Raw genomic sequence first — 12807 nt, 5'->3', positions numbered from 1 at the left:
GTCAGTCAGCCCCATGCATAATAACACTCTCTGTTAAGAAGAAAAGGAGGGTAACTGTTGTAAGTTATTCTTTTCTGAGGGTAACAGCAGGCCCAATACGACAATCAGACCCATTCCACGGGGAGGTCTGCTGCCTGGGGCCTGGGTTAGAGACAATACTAGTAAAGTCCCTGGTCTGGTATGGCCCTCTGATTACTACCCGCTATTGGTTATGCAGACGGGCAGTGATGAGGTTGCAGAGAGAAGGCCAAAAGCTGTCAAGAGGGTCTTCAGGGTGCTGGGCGATTGGTTGAAGGATAAGGAGTGCACACAGTGTTTTCCTCAATCCCATCAGTGGCCAGGAAGAATGATGAAAGGAGCAGGAAAACTCACCTGACTAATATATGGCTCAGAGGCTGGTGACATCAGTGGAATTTTGTTTTTTTTACCACAGGGAGGTTTACACGGCACCAGGCCTGCTGGCAGCAGATAGAGTTCACCTATCTCAAAGTGGGAAAAGGGTTCTTGCTCATGAGTTGGTGGGGCTTATTAAGAGGGCTTTAAACTAGGTTTGAAGGGAGAAGAAGGCACAGCCAGGCCCACTAGAGAGGAGCCTATCTGTGGCAGGCTCGGGGTGAAATTGATACCACCACTCACGTGCATCTACACCAATTCACACAGCTTGGGCAAAAAACAGGAGGAGCTGAAAGCCATTGTGCAACAGAATAGCTATGGCTTAGTAAAAATCACAGAGACATGGTGGGATTGCTCTTACAAGTGGAGTGCTTGCATGGATGGCTATAAGCTCTTCAGAACTGATAGGCAAGGAAGGAGAAGTGGTGGGGTGGCTCTGTATAATAGGGAGTGCTTGGATTACATAGAGCTTAGCAATTGTGATTATTAGGTTGAGCGCTTATGGGTAAGGATGAGGAGGAAGGCCAACAAAGCAGATATCTTGCTGGGCGTCTGTTCTAGACCACCCAACCAGGATGAAGAGGTAGATGAAGCATTCTACAAGCAGCTGGCAGAAGTCTTACAATTGCTAGCCCTTCTTCTCGTGGGGAGACTTAAACTTAACAGATGTCTGCTGGAAATAAAACACAGCAGAGAGGAAACAGTCTAGGAGGTTCCTGGAGTGTGTGGAAGATAACTTCCTCACACAGCTGGTAAGTGAACCTACCACGGGAGGTGCCTTGCTTGACCTCCTGTTCACAAACAGAAAAGAACCGGTGGGATGTGGTGGTCAGAGGCTGTCTTGAGCTCAGCGATCATAATATGATACTTCTTGACTCTTGGTGAAGTAAAGAGGGGGGTCAGCTAAAACTGAATCTGGCCACTGTTGTAAGAGATTAGAAAAAATGTTTTTACAAATATATCAACAACAAAAAGAGAATCAAGGAGAATATCCATCCTTTTTTGGATGCACAGGGCAATATTACCACCAAGGATGAGGACAAGGCAGAGGTACTTAATGCATTCTCTGCATCTGACATAAACACTCAGACCAGTTATCCCCAGGGTATTCAGTGCCCAGAGCAGGAAGGCTGGGATAGGGGAGCAAAATAAATACCCCGTAATGCAGGGGGAAGCAGTTTATAACCTGCTGTGCCACCTGGACACTCACAAGTCTATGGGGCTGGGTGGGATCCACACAAGAGTACTGAGGGAGCTGGCTGAGGAGTTTGCCAAGCCACTCTCCATCAATTATCAGCAGTCCTGGTTAGACAGGGAAAGCCCCAGATGACTGGAGGCTTGCCGATGTGACGCCCATCTACAAGAAGGGCTGGAAGGAGGATCCAGGGAACTACAAGCCAGTCAGCCTGACCTTGGTACTGGGGAACATTATGGAACCGTTCATCTTGCGTGCGCTCAGCAGGCATGTGCAGGACGACCAGGGAATCAGGCCCAGCCAACATGGGTTCATGAAAGGCAGGTCCTGCATGACCAACCTGATCTCCTTGTATGACCAGGTGACCTGCCTAGTGGATGAGGGAAAGGCTGTGCATGTTATCTACCTGGACTTTAGTAAAGCCTTTGACACTGTCTCCCGCAGCATTGTGCTAGAGAAGCTGGTGGCTCATGGCTTAGACAGGTGCACACTTTGCAGGGTAAAAGAGAGATGACACCAAATAGGGCAGGATTGTCGATCTGCTGGAGGGTAGGAAGGCTCTGCCGATGGACCTGGATAGGCTGGATCGATGGGCCAGGGTCAGTTGTATGGGGCTTAACAAGGAAGGCCCAGTGCCAGGTCCTGCACTTGGGTCACAAGAACTCCATGCAATTGGGGACGAGTTGCTGGAAGGCTGCCTGGCGGAGAAGGACCTGGAAGTGCTGGTAGACAGCCACCTGAACATGAGCCAGCAGCATGCCCAGGTGGCCAAGAAGGCCAACAGCATCCTGGCTTGTATCAGGAATCGTGCGGCCAGCAGGAGTAGGGAAGTGATTGTGCCCCTGTACTTGGCACTGGTGAGGCTGCACCTCAAACACTATGTTCAGTTTTGGGCCCTTCAATACAAGAAGGACAATGAGGTGCTGGAGCGTGTCCAGAGAAAGGCAGTGAATCTGGTGAGCTGGTGTTGTTTAGCCTGGAGAAGAGGAGGCTGAGGGGAGACCTTATCGCTCTCTACAACTACCAGAAAGGAGGTTGTAGTGAGTTGGGTGTTGGTCTCTTCTCCCAAGTTACTAGTGATAGGAATGACCTAAAGTTTTGTCAGGGAAGGTTTAGATTACATATTAGGAAAAATTTCTTCACTGAAATAGTTCAGGCTGCCCTTTGGTGGAGTCACCATTCCTGGAATTGTTCAAAATAACATGTAGGTATGGCATTTCAGGACATGGTTTAGGAGGCATGGTGGTGTTGGGTTGACAGTTGGACTTGATGATCCTAGAGGTCTTTTCCAGTCGTAATGGTTCTATGATTCTATGGAAATTGCTTCTATGGTAAAAACTGTCTCTTTCAGAGACTACTGGATAACAGACTCTGACTTTCTAAATCATTCCTGTACCTTCTGCTAATATGTCAAGTTATTTTTGTCATTGATTCCCACTTCAATTAGTTCAAAGTATTACCGTGTTCATCTATTGCTCTCCTATACACAGAGTAGCAGTGCAGTATTGATACAGAAGTCATTGATTTATATTTGGTTTAGCCTCTATTGGCACCTTTCTTAAAATTCAGGTTGGACAAGTTTCTAAAGGGCTAAGATAATTATCTAGGTGAGAAAGAAACAAAGAAATCGTAGGAGAAAGTCTGAAGAATCAAAGTTCTTTTTTTCTGTGTAAGTAGTGGATAACATTCAGGCGGTAAATAACTTGGAAATAGAGGAAATGACAGGACAAGGGGTAATGGTTTTAAGCTAAAGGACTGTAGATTTAGACTGGATAGAAGGAAGAAATTTTTTACAATGATGGTGGTTGCACAGAGAGGTGGTAGAGCCCTGGAGACATTCAAGGTCAGGCTGGATGGGGGTCTGAGCAACCTGATGTAGTTGAAGATGTCCTTGCATACTGCAGGGGGGTTGGACTAGCTGACATCTAAAGGTCCCTTCCAACCTAAACCATTCTATGATTCTATGATTCTATGATTCTATGAAATGACTGACTTTAATGAGGAGGGATTATGTTGAAGATGTACTAAAACAGAATGAGGAAAGAGATGAACAGCATATATTTTCTGCTTTCTCTTGTGGATATAATGGATATAATTTGAAGTTAATTTACAATCTCATTTCAGTGTTCTGTTCATGAAAGAAGAAAATGTAAGACCTGCTATACATTTAGTTTTCTTTTTCCTTTAAGTGTTAGGGGAAAAAAAATACTGTACAAAAGCCCACTACACCTAAAATGTTCTAAAACATTAAAAAAGATTGTTTTAAAAAAAAAGAAAAAAAGGAAAAGACAGTGTTTGGAAAGAATTGCTGTTGGCTAGTCTAAGCTTCACATCACCTTTTTGGAAATGTTACTGCCACCATGATAAATCTCATAGCAGCTATGTTTTCCTTCAAATAAACTGACATTGGACAGGGGATTTCTCATTGCCCCTGAATAGGAAAGGTAGGGCAGATAGATCTAAGGGGAAAGTCTGCTTAAGAAAAGGAAGAAAGAGTGATTATCGTTAAAGAATGTAATTACTGGTGACTCAATTTTTGTCAGATCTAAACTCATTTACCGAAAAATCAACTGGAATAGTGATTGATCTCAGGCTATTGATGTAATGTTTTTCTCATTTTTCTCAGCTTTCTGCACCAAATTTCCTCTTGAGAAGATAAGGAAGTAATTAAGCATATAATTTAAATTCTTTAGATATTGTTCACATATTTTGGATGAGAACTTACTAAATATAAATAAAAGAAATAGTCATTGCTTTCCCCCGGTCACCAAGAATTAAAATATTAGGTTTTCACAGATTTATCCCTTATGACCAATACTTTGTAATGCAAAAGTGAGCACACCGAGGGACCTGTCTTCTACCTGATGTTGTTTTCTTCCTAGTAATGAAAATATTAAAAGTGAATAAATTATCAAGCTTTTATTTATTTAGGTTACTTATTTGGATAGGCACCTCCCAGTTATTATTTCTTTCACTGTGTTTGTAGGGTGATCTATTAACTGGCAGATTTAAAATATCATTTGAAATTGGCTGGTTTGTTTTATTTTTCTTTCTGTTTCTGATGCTGTCTTACCCTGTTAAGTATTTTGGGTTTGAAGGTGAAAATAAAATGTTTTTAAGGACAAAGTTAAATTAGAATTATTATGCAGAAAGAAGGAAGAAAGTATTTTGTCTTCTACTATCGTCTTGCATGTAGCCTTATTTTTCATTTTATGTTCATAGAACACTTTCATGTTCATGTAATAAAAAAGAAAAAGAAGATTTTATTTTCTTTTCTCCAAAAGCTTCATAAGAAGTCCTGAAGCCATGTGGTATTCCTGTAGTTCAGAGTTTATTGCAAGGGTTTTGAATTTCTGTAAACTTTTGTCAGCATTTGATCAACTCTGATCAGCTTGCTTCAGTTTTGCATTAATGATAAGAAAAACAGGGAAGACAAGCTGGTGGGCTTCATCGTGAGCTAGTAGCTCAGGGTATGTACCCTTAATCGTAGAAAGGTCACAATCTTGACTGTGACTTGATTCTTGAAAGGTGCTTTCCCCCCACCCCCCCACCTTTTTTTTATGATGCACTGCAGCAGAAAATAATATTCCACTCACTTCAGGATGAGTGATGGAAACTGTGCTGCAGACTGTGTATCCTGGAATGATTGAGAAGGGTGGGAAAATTTGTTGTACAATGCAAGCTGTTCTTCCCAGCAGGCTACATTTCACTTTCTTCATAAGATTTTTAATCAATATTTATCTTAATCTATTCTATTTTATTCTACCTTATTCTTCCAAAACTCACTTTCATGTCTTACTGAATTCCACAGCAGCTTTTTTTCTTCTTCCCTGTGACTCCTGCAGATATTTGCTTGTTTGGATACTATTAAAATCTCTGTATCTTTCGTCTCTTTTACTCTTTTTTTTCTTAGTCCAAGACTCATCTTCTAGCTAATATAGGAAAAGTATCATCGAGATCTATAAGGATTCACAGTAGGTTTAGAATCATCTATCAAGGTCTTTCTGCTGCTTACTTTTCATAACTTGGCATTGGACAAGTGTTGAGATTTTCTTCAGTAGCAAACTATGGTTCGTTCAAGTAGAGGATTGCAACGAGAGTTTTCTATTGTTTTTCCTTTCAAATTTCCATTCCTACACTTAACTGAGTAAGTTAAATTTTACAGAGGTAATGTCTACTTTGCAATTACAGCAGGGTGAATATTTTACTCAAATTACAGTCTTAGAATAAAAGGTGACATTTTGGAACATGAGGGATTAGTGTCCATCCCTGGCACTTAAATATTTTCTTTTCCTTTGTGACCACGAAACGCTTGACAAAAATATTTTAGAAAACAAGTTTTAACATTTTATTTTTCATTTTTTTTCCTCTTGAAAGTCTATTTTGAATTACTGTGTGGAGTCATGAAGAAATAGTTTCATTGTGGAATTTAAATATCCCGGTTTCTCAAAACGAAGACTACCTAAGCACATAACCATTTCAGTACAGCTCAAGAAACCCCAACTTATATGATAAATTATGAACCAGAGCATAATATGAAAGTCACTATAGCCCCAAGCTTCCTTCTGGCTGCCAAGGTTCTGATTTCTTTCTTCTCCAAGCCAGAGAGAGGTGAAAAGGTCAGGATCAATGAATGATGAAACATGTGGAACATCAAAGCAAGAAAAAGAAAGTATCACCTAAGAGCTTCTCAGCTTTACTTCACAGAAAAAAAAAATCTCCCAGCAAAGCACTTGGTTGATTTTCAATCACAAAATAAGTTCTAAGCATCTGCCCACATTTCCAGTCTGTACACTGGGAAGATATACATTAGTCAGTAGACTCTGTACTATCATTGTACAAAGTGAACAATAATAATAAAAAGGATAGTTCCATTATCTCAAATTCTCAGAGCACATTATTTTTGTAGAGATTAAATGTCACTTCTCTAAAGCCTTCACTAACTGTTATGACAAACTAAATACAAGTTACAACTACATTTTGGTTCTCTGGTTTGGGAGTAGGGAGACACTAGTTACAGAAGCCTGGTAATCAGGTTAGTGAATCACTCTGCTCTTCTTTTCTTCTCATTGTCTGGAATTTTTGCAGAAAAAAGGCACAATTGGATATAGGCAGAAGACTCCACCTCAGATAAATGCAAGAGGGATTAAAGAAGTTTGAGAACTATAATAACATCTCCTGAGTCCCTGACATTTTGGTATGAGAATCAATGGCATTGGTAGCTTGATATCCAGTACTTATAGGGAGAATTCCTCTGAACTGGTTTGAATATGATGGTCTGGGAGTGAAGTGATAAGGTCTTGTGCACCTTTTGCGTATTAAAATTTTATGTTACTTTGTAAAATTGCATTTGTGCTTATAAATTGTTGACTCAGGAAAAGGGACTGAAAGTGCTACAAGAACAGGCTCATAACAGGACTAATTTACATAAGTTTGGATAAAACTATAATAACAAGTAGATAGCAACTGGTAACTGGACAATATTCTTAGCCCTTTAAGCTTTTCCCAGGTTTGTTTTTATGAACATGAGTTCTCATTTAGTATGTAGGGTAATTTTACAAATACCTAAATCAAGATATTCTTGCACAGATATTCTAGTGAAGAGGGAGTCTTCTGTACATGCTTCTTGGCCTCAGGTATTTGCTGTTTCCTTGAATGTGAACTAACTGTGCTTTAGTAAATAAAAACAATCTATTCTGTACACATATATTGTCAAATGCATTATACTATTAAAAAAAAAAGGAAATTAAAAAGAGAAAATAATAATAAAAAAAGGAAGTCAGGAATAAAACTTCCAAGCAGTATGCAGTCTTTGCATCATCTCCACCTCAGAAAACAGCAGCCTGCCCTGCTAAATACCTTTGTGCCTTGAGTCCCCTCGTATTCTATAGGACTGACATTTTTTGAATAAAGCAGGCTTTTTGGTTCTGTTCTCTGAAGAGTTTTATGCCACACTGGGAAAAATATAATAACAAAAAATGGTATGTTATTTACAAGATGACAAGTATAATCATGTCTTCAACATCTATTATATTCTTATTACAATATTTGAAAGTGATACCCTCGAAGCATTGATTTCTACTTTTTAGCTTGAATGTTCATATCTATTGGGTAGTTTCCAGGCATAATGAAAATTAAATGTTCCAAATATGAATAAATATTCACTCTAAATCTTTACTTAGACCAATGATTATGACTAGGTCACTGTGCAACTATCTTGCATAGGACAAGAGAAGCTGAAGTATCAGAAAACCTTCAGAGCTTCTTTAGAGCTGTTCTCAGACTTGTCTTTAGAATAAGCTGATAAATTAAAATGGAAAATGACAAGCTCACCAGGACAAAAGGAAGCAAGCTGGTAGGCAGAAAGGCTGGCCAATGACTCTTGGGCTTGTGTTGTGTTGTGACTCCTAGCTGTGCTACTGGCAGGACTATGACAGTTGAATGAGGTATTTCCTGCTTTGGCAACTCTAGACAATTGGACTTTCCTGACTTACTGCACTGGGACTGGTGGTGCCACTGCTCTTCCACAAAAATCTTGTAGCAAAAAGATATCACTTGACAGACAGAATTTGAGTTCATCTTTTGAAAGGACTGAACATCATATTTCTTTTTTTCTTCCAGACAACTTTTAGGTTTTTTATTATTCTGTGCTTATGAAGCAGTTGCTTTTCAAGGAAAAGAAACAAAGATCCCAGAATTTTCCTCTCTTTCATTTCTTTAGGAAATGAAACATACAAGAAGAGTAATGTACTGTTCCTCCAAATTAAGTTTGTATTTTTAAATTTGAACAATTTATTTGCATCAGGAGCTGACAGTTCATTGTGATGGAGGACTGAGAAAAAAGGAAGATAGACTATCTATGTAAATGAGGAAAATTTGTCATATTTGTTGTATTGGGTTTTTTAGAGGACTTTGAGTTTTCTTAGTGGTTGCATAATGGCGCTGAAAGTTTCTTGGCTCAGGAAACTCACAAATATCCAATATTTGTTTCTGTTCTGGAAGAGCTAAAAAGTTGATAATTTGAGTATAAAAGATATTCTGAAACTCCATATTTAGAAGACCCAAGGCACTTCACTGTTTTCAATTAAAATTAGACATTAAGATAAGAACTGTGTTGCGTTTTGGTTTCTTGAAACGAGTAAAAATACATTGCTTTATATCATTTCAATATTGTTTGCATTATTCAACATGAATTTACATGTCACATGTTAAGATTCATAGTTTTTCTACTAAGAATGATTCTGTGACATACTTCCCAGTATATGTCAAGGCAAGTACTTTCCCAATGATTCATGCCATCCAAAGAGAAAAAATAACTCCATACCTCTTTTGTTCTATGTAGTTATGCAGAATGGTGAAAGGAAAAGACATGAACAGAGCAAGGAGAGTAGAAAAAAATGTAGTTCTCGAAATGTTTGGCCAGGAATTTTCGTTAACTGAAAACAGTCAAAGTTAACCTGGGTTATTATATGCATTTGGGAATAGAGAGTTCTTAAATAAATGAATGAGCCTTGGGACAACATCTAGTCTGTTTGAGATGGACATGGGAAGAAAATCAAAACAGAAAATAAAAAAGAAACATACTCTTCTGCAAATTAGATTGAAAATATCTTTAAAGAGTTTGCAATTGACAGAGTAGATAAGGGAGAGTTAAAAACAGGAAAATCACAAAAAAATATTGTCTCCAGAACCTTTCACAAACAGTCTTATGTGACTTCTTTGAAGTCTGGTAGTGAAATTTTAAGAGAACTTCCACAATTCTTAAAATTTTGTTTAAGAAAAACCTTCCAATAATATTATTTTAAATATTCTTTATGCAGAGAGATCCTGAGATAGTCCAAATAACCTCATGACTACTTTTCACTTGAATAATGTTGTCTCACCAAGAAAAAAAAAAAAGTACAAATTGGAGTGAGATCTTTCATAATGGAATCTAGAGTTAAAAGGAGAAAATAACGTTCATCTTATTCAACTGAAACCTTCTCAGGTAGAGCTGACAGAGTAGTAGGATTGACTAGAAAAAATGCAATAGTTATTTTTGTTTAAGCATATTTCATTGGAAGTCCAGACTGGTCTGTTTGATTGTAAATACCCTGTAACACCTGTAGCGCTGGAAGAATTTTCCAGAGGCAGTTAGCCTCCACCTCAGCTTCCATACTGATATTTTAAAATTGTAAACTTCTCTTATTTTATAGGACTGTGGCTTGGAAAACAATATGTATTTTGCCTTTTATTTCTTGGTTCTGTGTGATAGAATAAAGCAGCACAAGCCAAAAATTAAAAATCTGTTTTCTTTTTGCTGCTAAATGAAGCAAACTGACACCTTGTACTGTAGTAAGTTAGCCACTAGCTCATTAAATCAAAAGCCAAACATCTTTCTCAAGCTAATATGATGCATTGTGGAAAGCTCATGTCATTTAAGACTTACCTAAAATGGGAACTAATTAAGTAGTCCTCATGATTTATGATGACTGTCATTCACTGTTTTAGTATTTCTAATTACTCTGTAGAATTAGTTGTGAAAGGTAGCAAAACATGAGGTAGTTTAGAGAACAGTAAAGCTGGAAGGTTAGATGTAGTCAATACTATTTAAACCCTCTGCTTAGCACAGGAAGGCTGACCTTGCTATGTGTTTCACTGAGGTAACATTTCCACAAAGTCAGTGAAGCCAAAGGCTGAAAAACTATTCTAAAAATGCTGCAGTTTGGGGTGAATATCTAGAACAGCAGACATCATTAGGAAATCACTGAGTTTGAGCAAAGATTTTACCTGTGTTCTATTCTCAACCAGTATTTTATTTCTTTTCTATATTATGTTTCATGTCTCCTCACTATTACACTATTTTCTGCATTATTTTTCATTTACTATTATCTTCTATGTTATCCTACCCTATCGTCTCTGTTAAGGGGTGTTAGGAGAGCCAATCTTCACCAGCTCATCCAGGCCAGGATCTCTCTTGCCTGGCTGCTGGAGCCCAGACCAGTGCCCCAGGACCTGGGGAGTATCTGCCCAGGCTAAGGGATACAACTGCTGCTTTCCTGTACACCAAATACCTATCCCAGACACACACACAAGCTATGGATGCTGTGTCATGGTTTTGGTTGGACTAGAGTTAATTTTCTTCCTAGTAGCTGGTTGAGTACTGTGTTTTGGATTTAGGATGACAATAACGTTGATAACACACTGATGTTTTAGTTGTTGCTAAGTAGTGTTTACACTAAGTAATGGACTTTTCAGCTTCCCATACTCTGCCAACAAGAACCTGAGAGGGGCCACAGCCAGGACAGCTGACCCCAACTGGCCAAAGGGGTCATAGAATCATAGAATCATTAAGGTTGGAAAAGACCCTTAGGATCATCAAGTCCAACCGCCAACCAATCATTGCCAAGTCCACCACTAAACCATATCCTCAAGCACCACATCTACTCTTCTTTTAAATACCTCCAGGGATCGAGACTCAACCACCTCCCTGGGTAGCCTGTTCCAATGTTTGACAACCCTTTTGGTGAAGAAGTTTTCCCTAATATCCAACCTAAACTTCCCCTGGCACAGCTTGGGGCCATTTCTTCTCATCCTATCACTTGTTACTAGGGAGAAGAGACTGACGCCCACCTCGCTACAACCTCCTTTCTGGTAGTTGTAGAGAGCGATAAGGTGTCCCCTCAACCTCCTCTTCTCCAGGCTAAACAACACCAGCTCCCTCAGCCACTCCTCATAGACTTGCTCTCCAGACCCTTCACCAGATTCACTGCCTTTCTCTGGACATGCTCCAGCACCTCATTGTCCTTCTTTATTGAAGGGCCCAAAACTGAACATAGTGTTTGAGGTGCAGCCTCACCAGTGCCGAGCACAGGGGCACAATCACTTCCCTACTCCTGCTGGCCACACTATTCCTGATACAAGCCAGGATGCTGTTGGCCTTCTTGGCCACCTGGGCATGCTGCTGGCTCATGTTCAGGTGGCTGTCTACCAGCACTTCCAGGTCCTTCTCCACCAGGCAGCCTTCCAGCCACTCCTCCCCAAGCCTGTAGCATTGCATGGAGTTGTTGTGACTGAATTGGAGGACCCAGCACTCAGCCTTGTTAAAACTCATACCGTTGGCTCTGGCCCATCGATCCAACCTATCCAGGTCCATCTGTAGAACCTTCCTGCCCACTTCCTGCCAACACTTCCACCCAGCTTGGTGTCATCTGCAAACTTACTGAGGGTGCACTCAATCCCCTCATCCAGATCATCAATGAAGATATTGAACAGGACCAGCCCCAATTCTGAGCCCTGAGGAACACCACTCATGACTGGCTGCCAACTGGATTTGACTCCATTCACCACAACTCTCTGGGTTTGGCTGTCCAGCCACTTTTTGACCCAGCACAGAGTGCACTTGTCCAAGCTGTAATGCAGCCAGCTTCTTCAGGACAATGCTGCGGGAGACAGTGTGAAAGGCTTTACTAAAGTCCACGTAGACAATGTCAACAACCTTCCCCTCATCCACTAAGCGGGTCACCTTATCACAGAAGGAGACCAGGTTAGTGAAACAGGACCTCCCTTTCATAAACCGATGCTGGCTGAGCCCAATCCCCTGGGTGTCCCACATGTGCTGTGGAATGGCATTCAGGATGATCTGCTCCATGACCTTCCCAGCACTGAGGTCAGGCTGACAGGCCTGTAGTTCCCTGGATCCTCCTTTTGACCCTTCTTGTAGAGGGGCATCACATTCCCTAGTTTCCGGCCGTCTGGGACCTCCCCGGTTGGCCAGGACTGCTGATAAATGATGGAGAGTAGCTTGGCGAGGTCTTCTGCCAGCTCCCTCAGTATCCTCGGGTGGATCCCATCCGGCCCCTTGGACTTGTGAACATCCGGGTGAAGGAGCAGGTTGGTGACTGCCACCTCTTCAACAGCTGGGACTTCACTCTGCATACTATCTCCATCTCCCAGCACAGGGGCCCGACAACCCCAAGGATGACCAGTGTGACTATTAAAGACTAAGGCAAAGAAAGCATTAAGTACCTCAGCCTTCTCCTCATCTTTTGTGGCAAGGTTACCTTCTGCATCCAACAAAGGAGGGAGATTCTCCCTGGCCCTCCTTTTGTCACTGATGTATTTATAAAAACATGTTTTGTTATCTTTAACAGTGGCAGCCAGTTTAAGTTCCAGCTGGGCCTTCACCTTCCTAATCTTTTCCCTGCATAACCTCACAACATCCTTGTAGTCCTCCTGAG

Source organism: Phalacrocorax carbo, chromosome Z (assembly GCF_963921805.1).
Source record: "Phalacrocorax carbo chromosome Z, bPhaCar2.1, whole genome shotgun sequence".
Lineage (NCBI taxonomy): Eukaryota > Metazoa > Chordata > Aves > Suliformes > Phalacrocoracidae > Phalacrocorax > Phalacrocorax carbo.
This window is presented reverse-complemented; position numbering follows the sequence as displayed.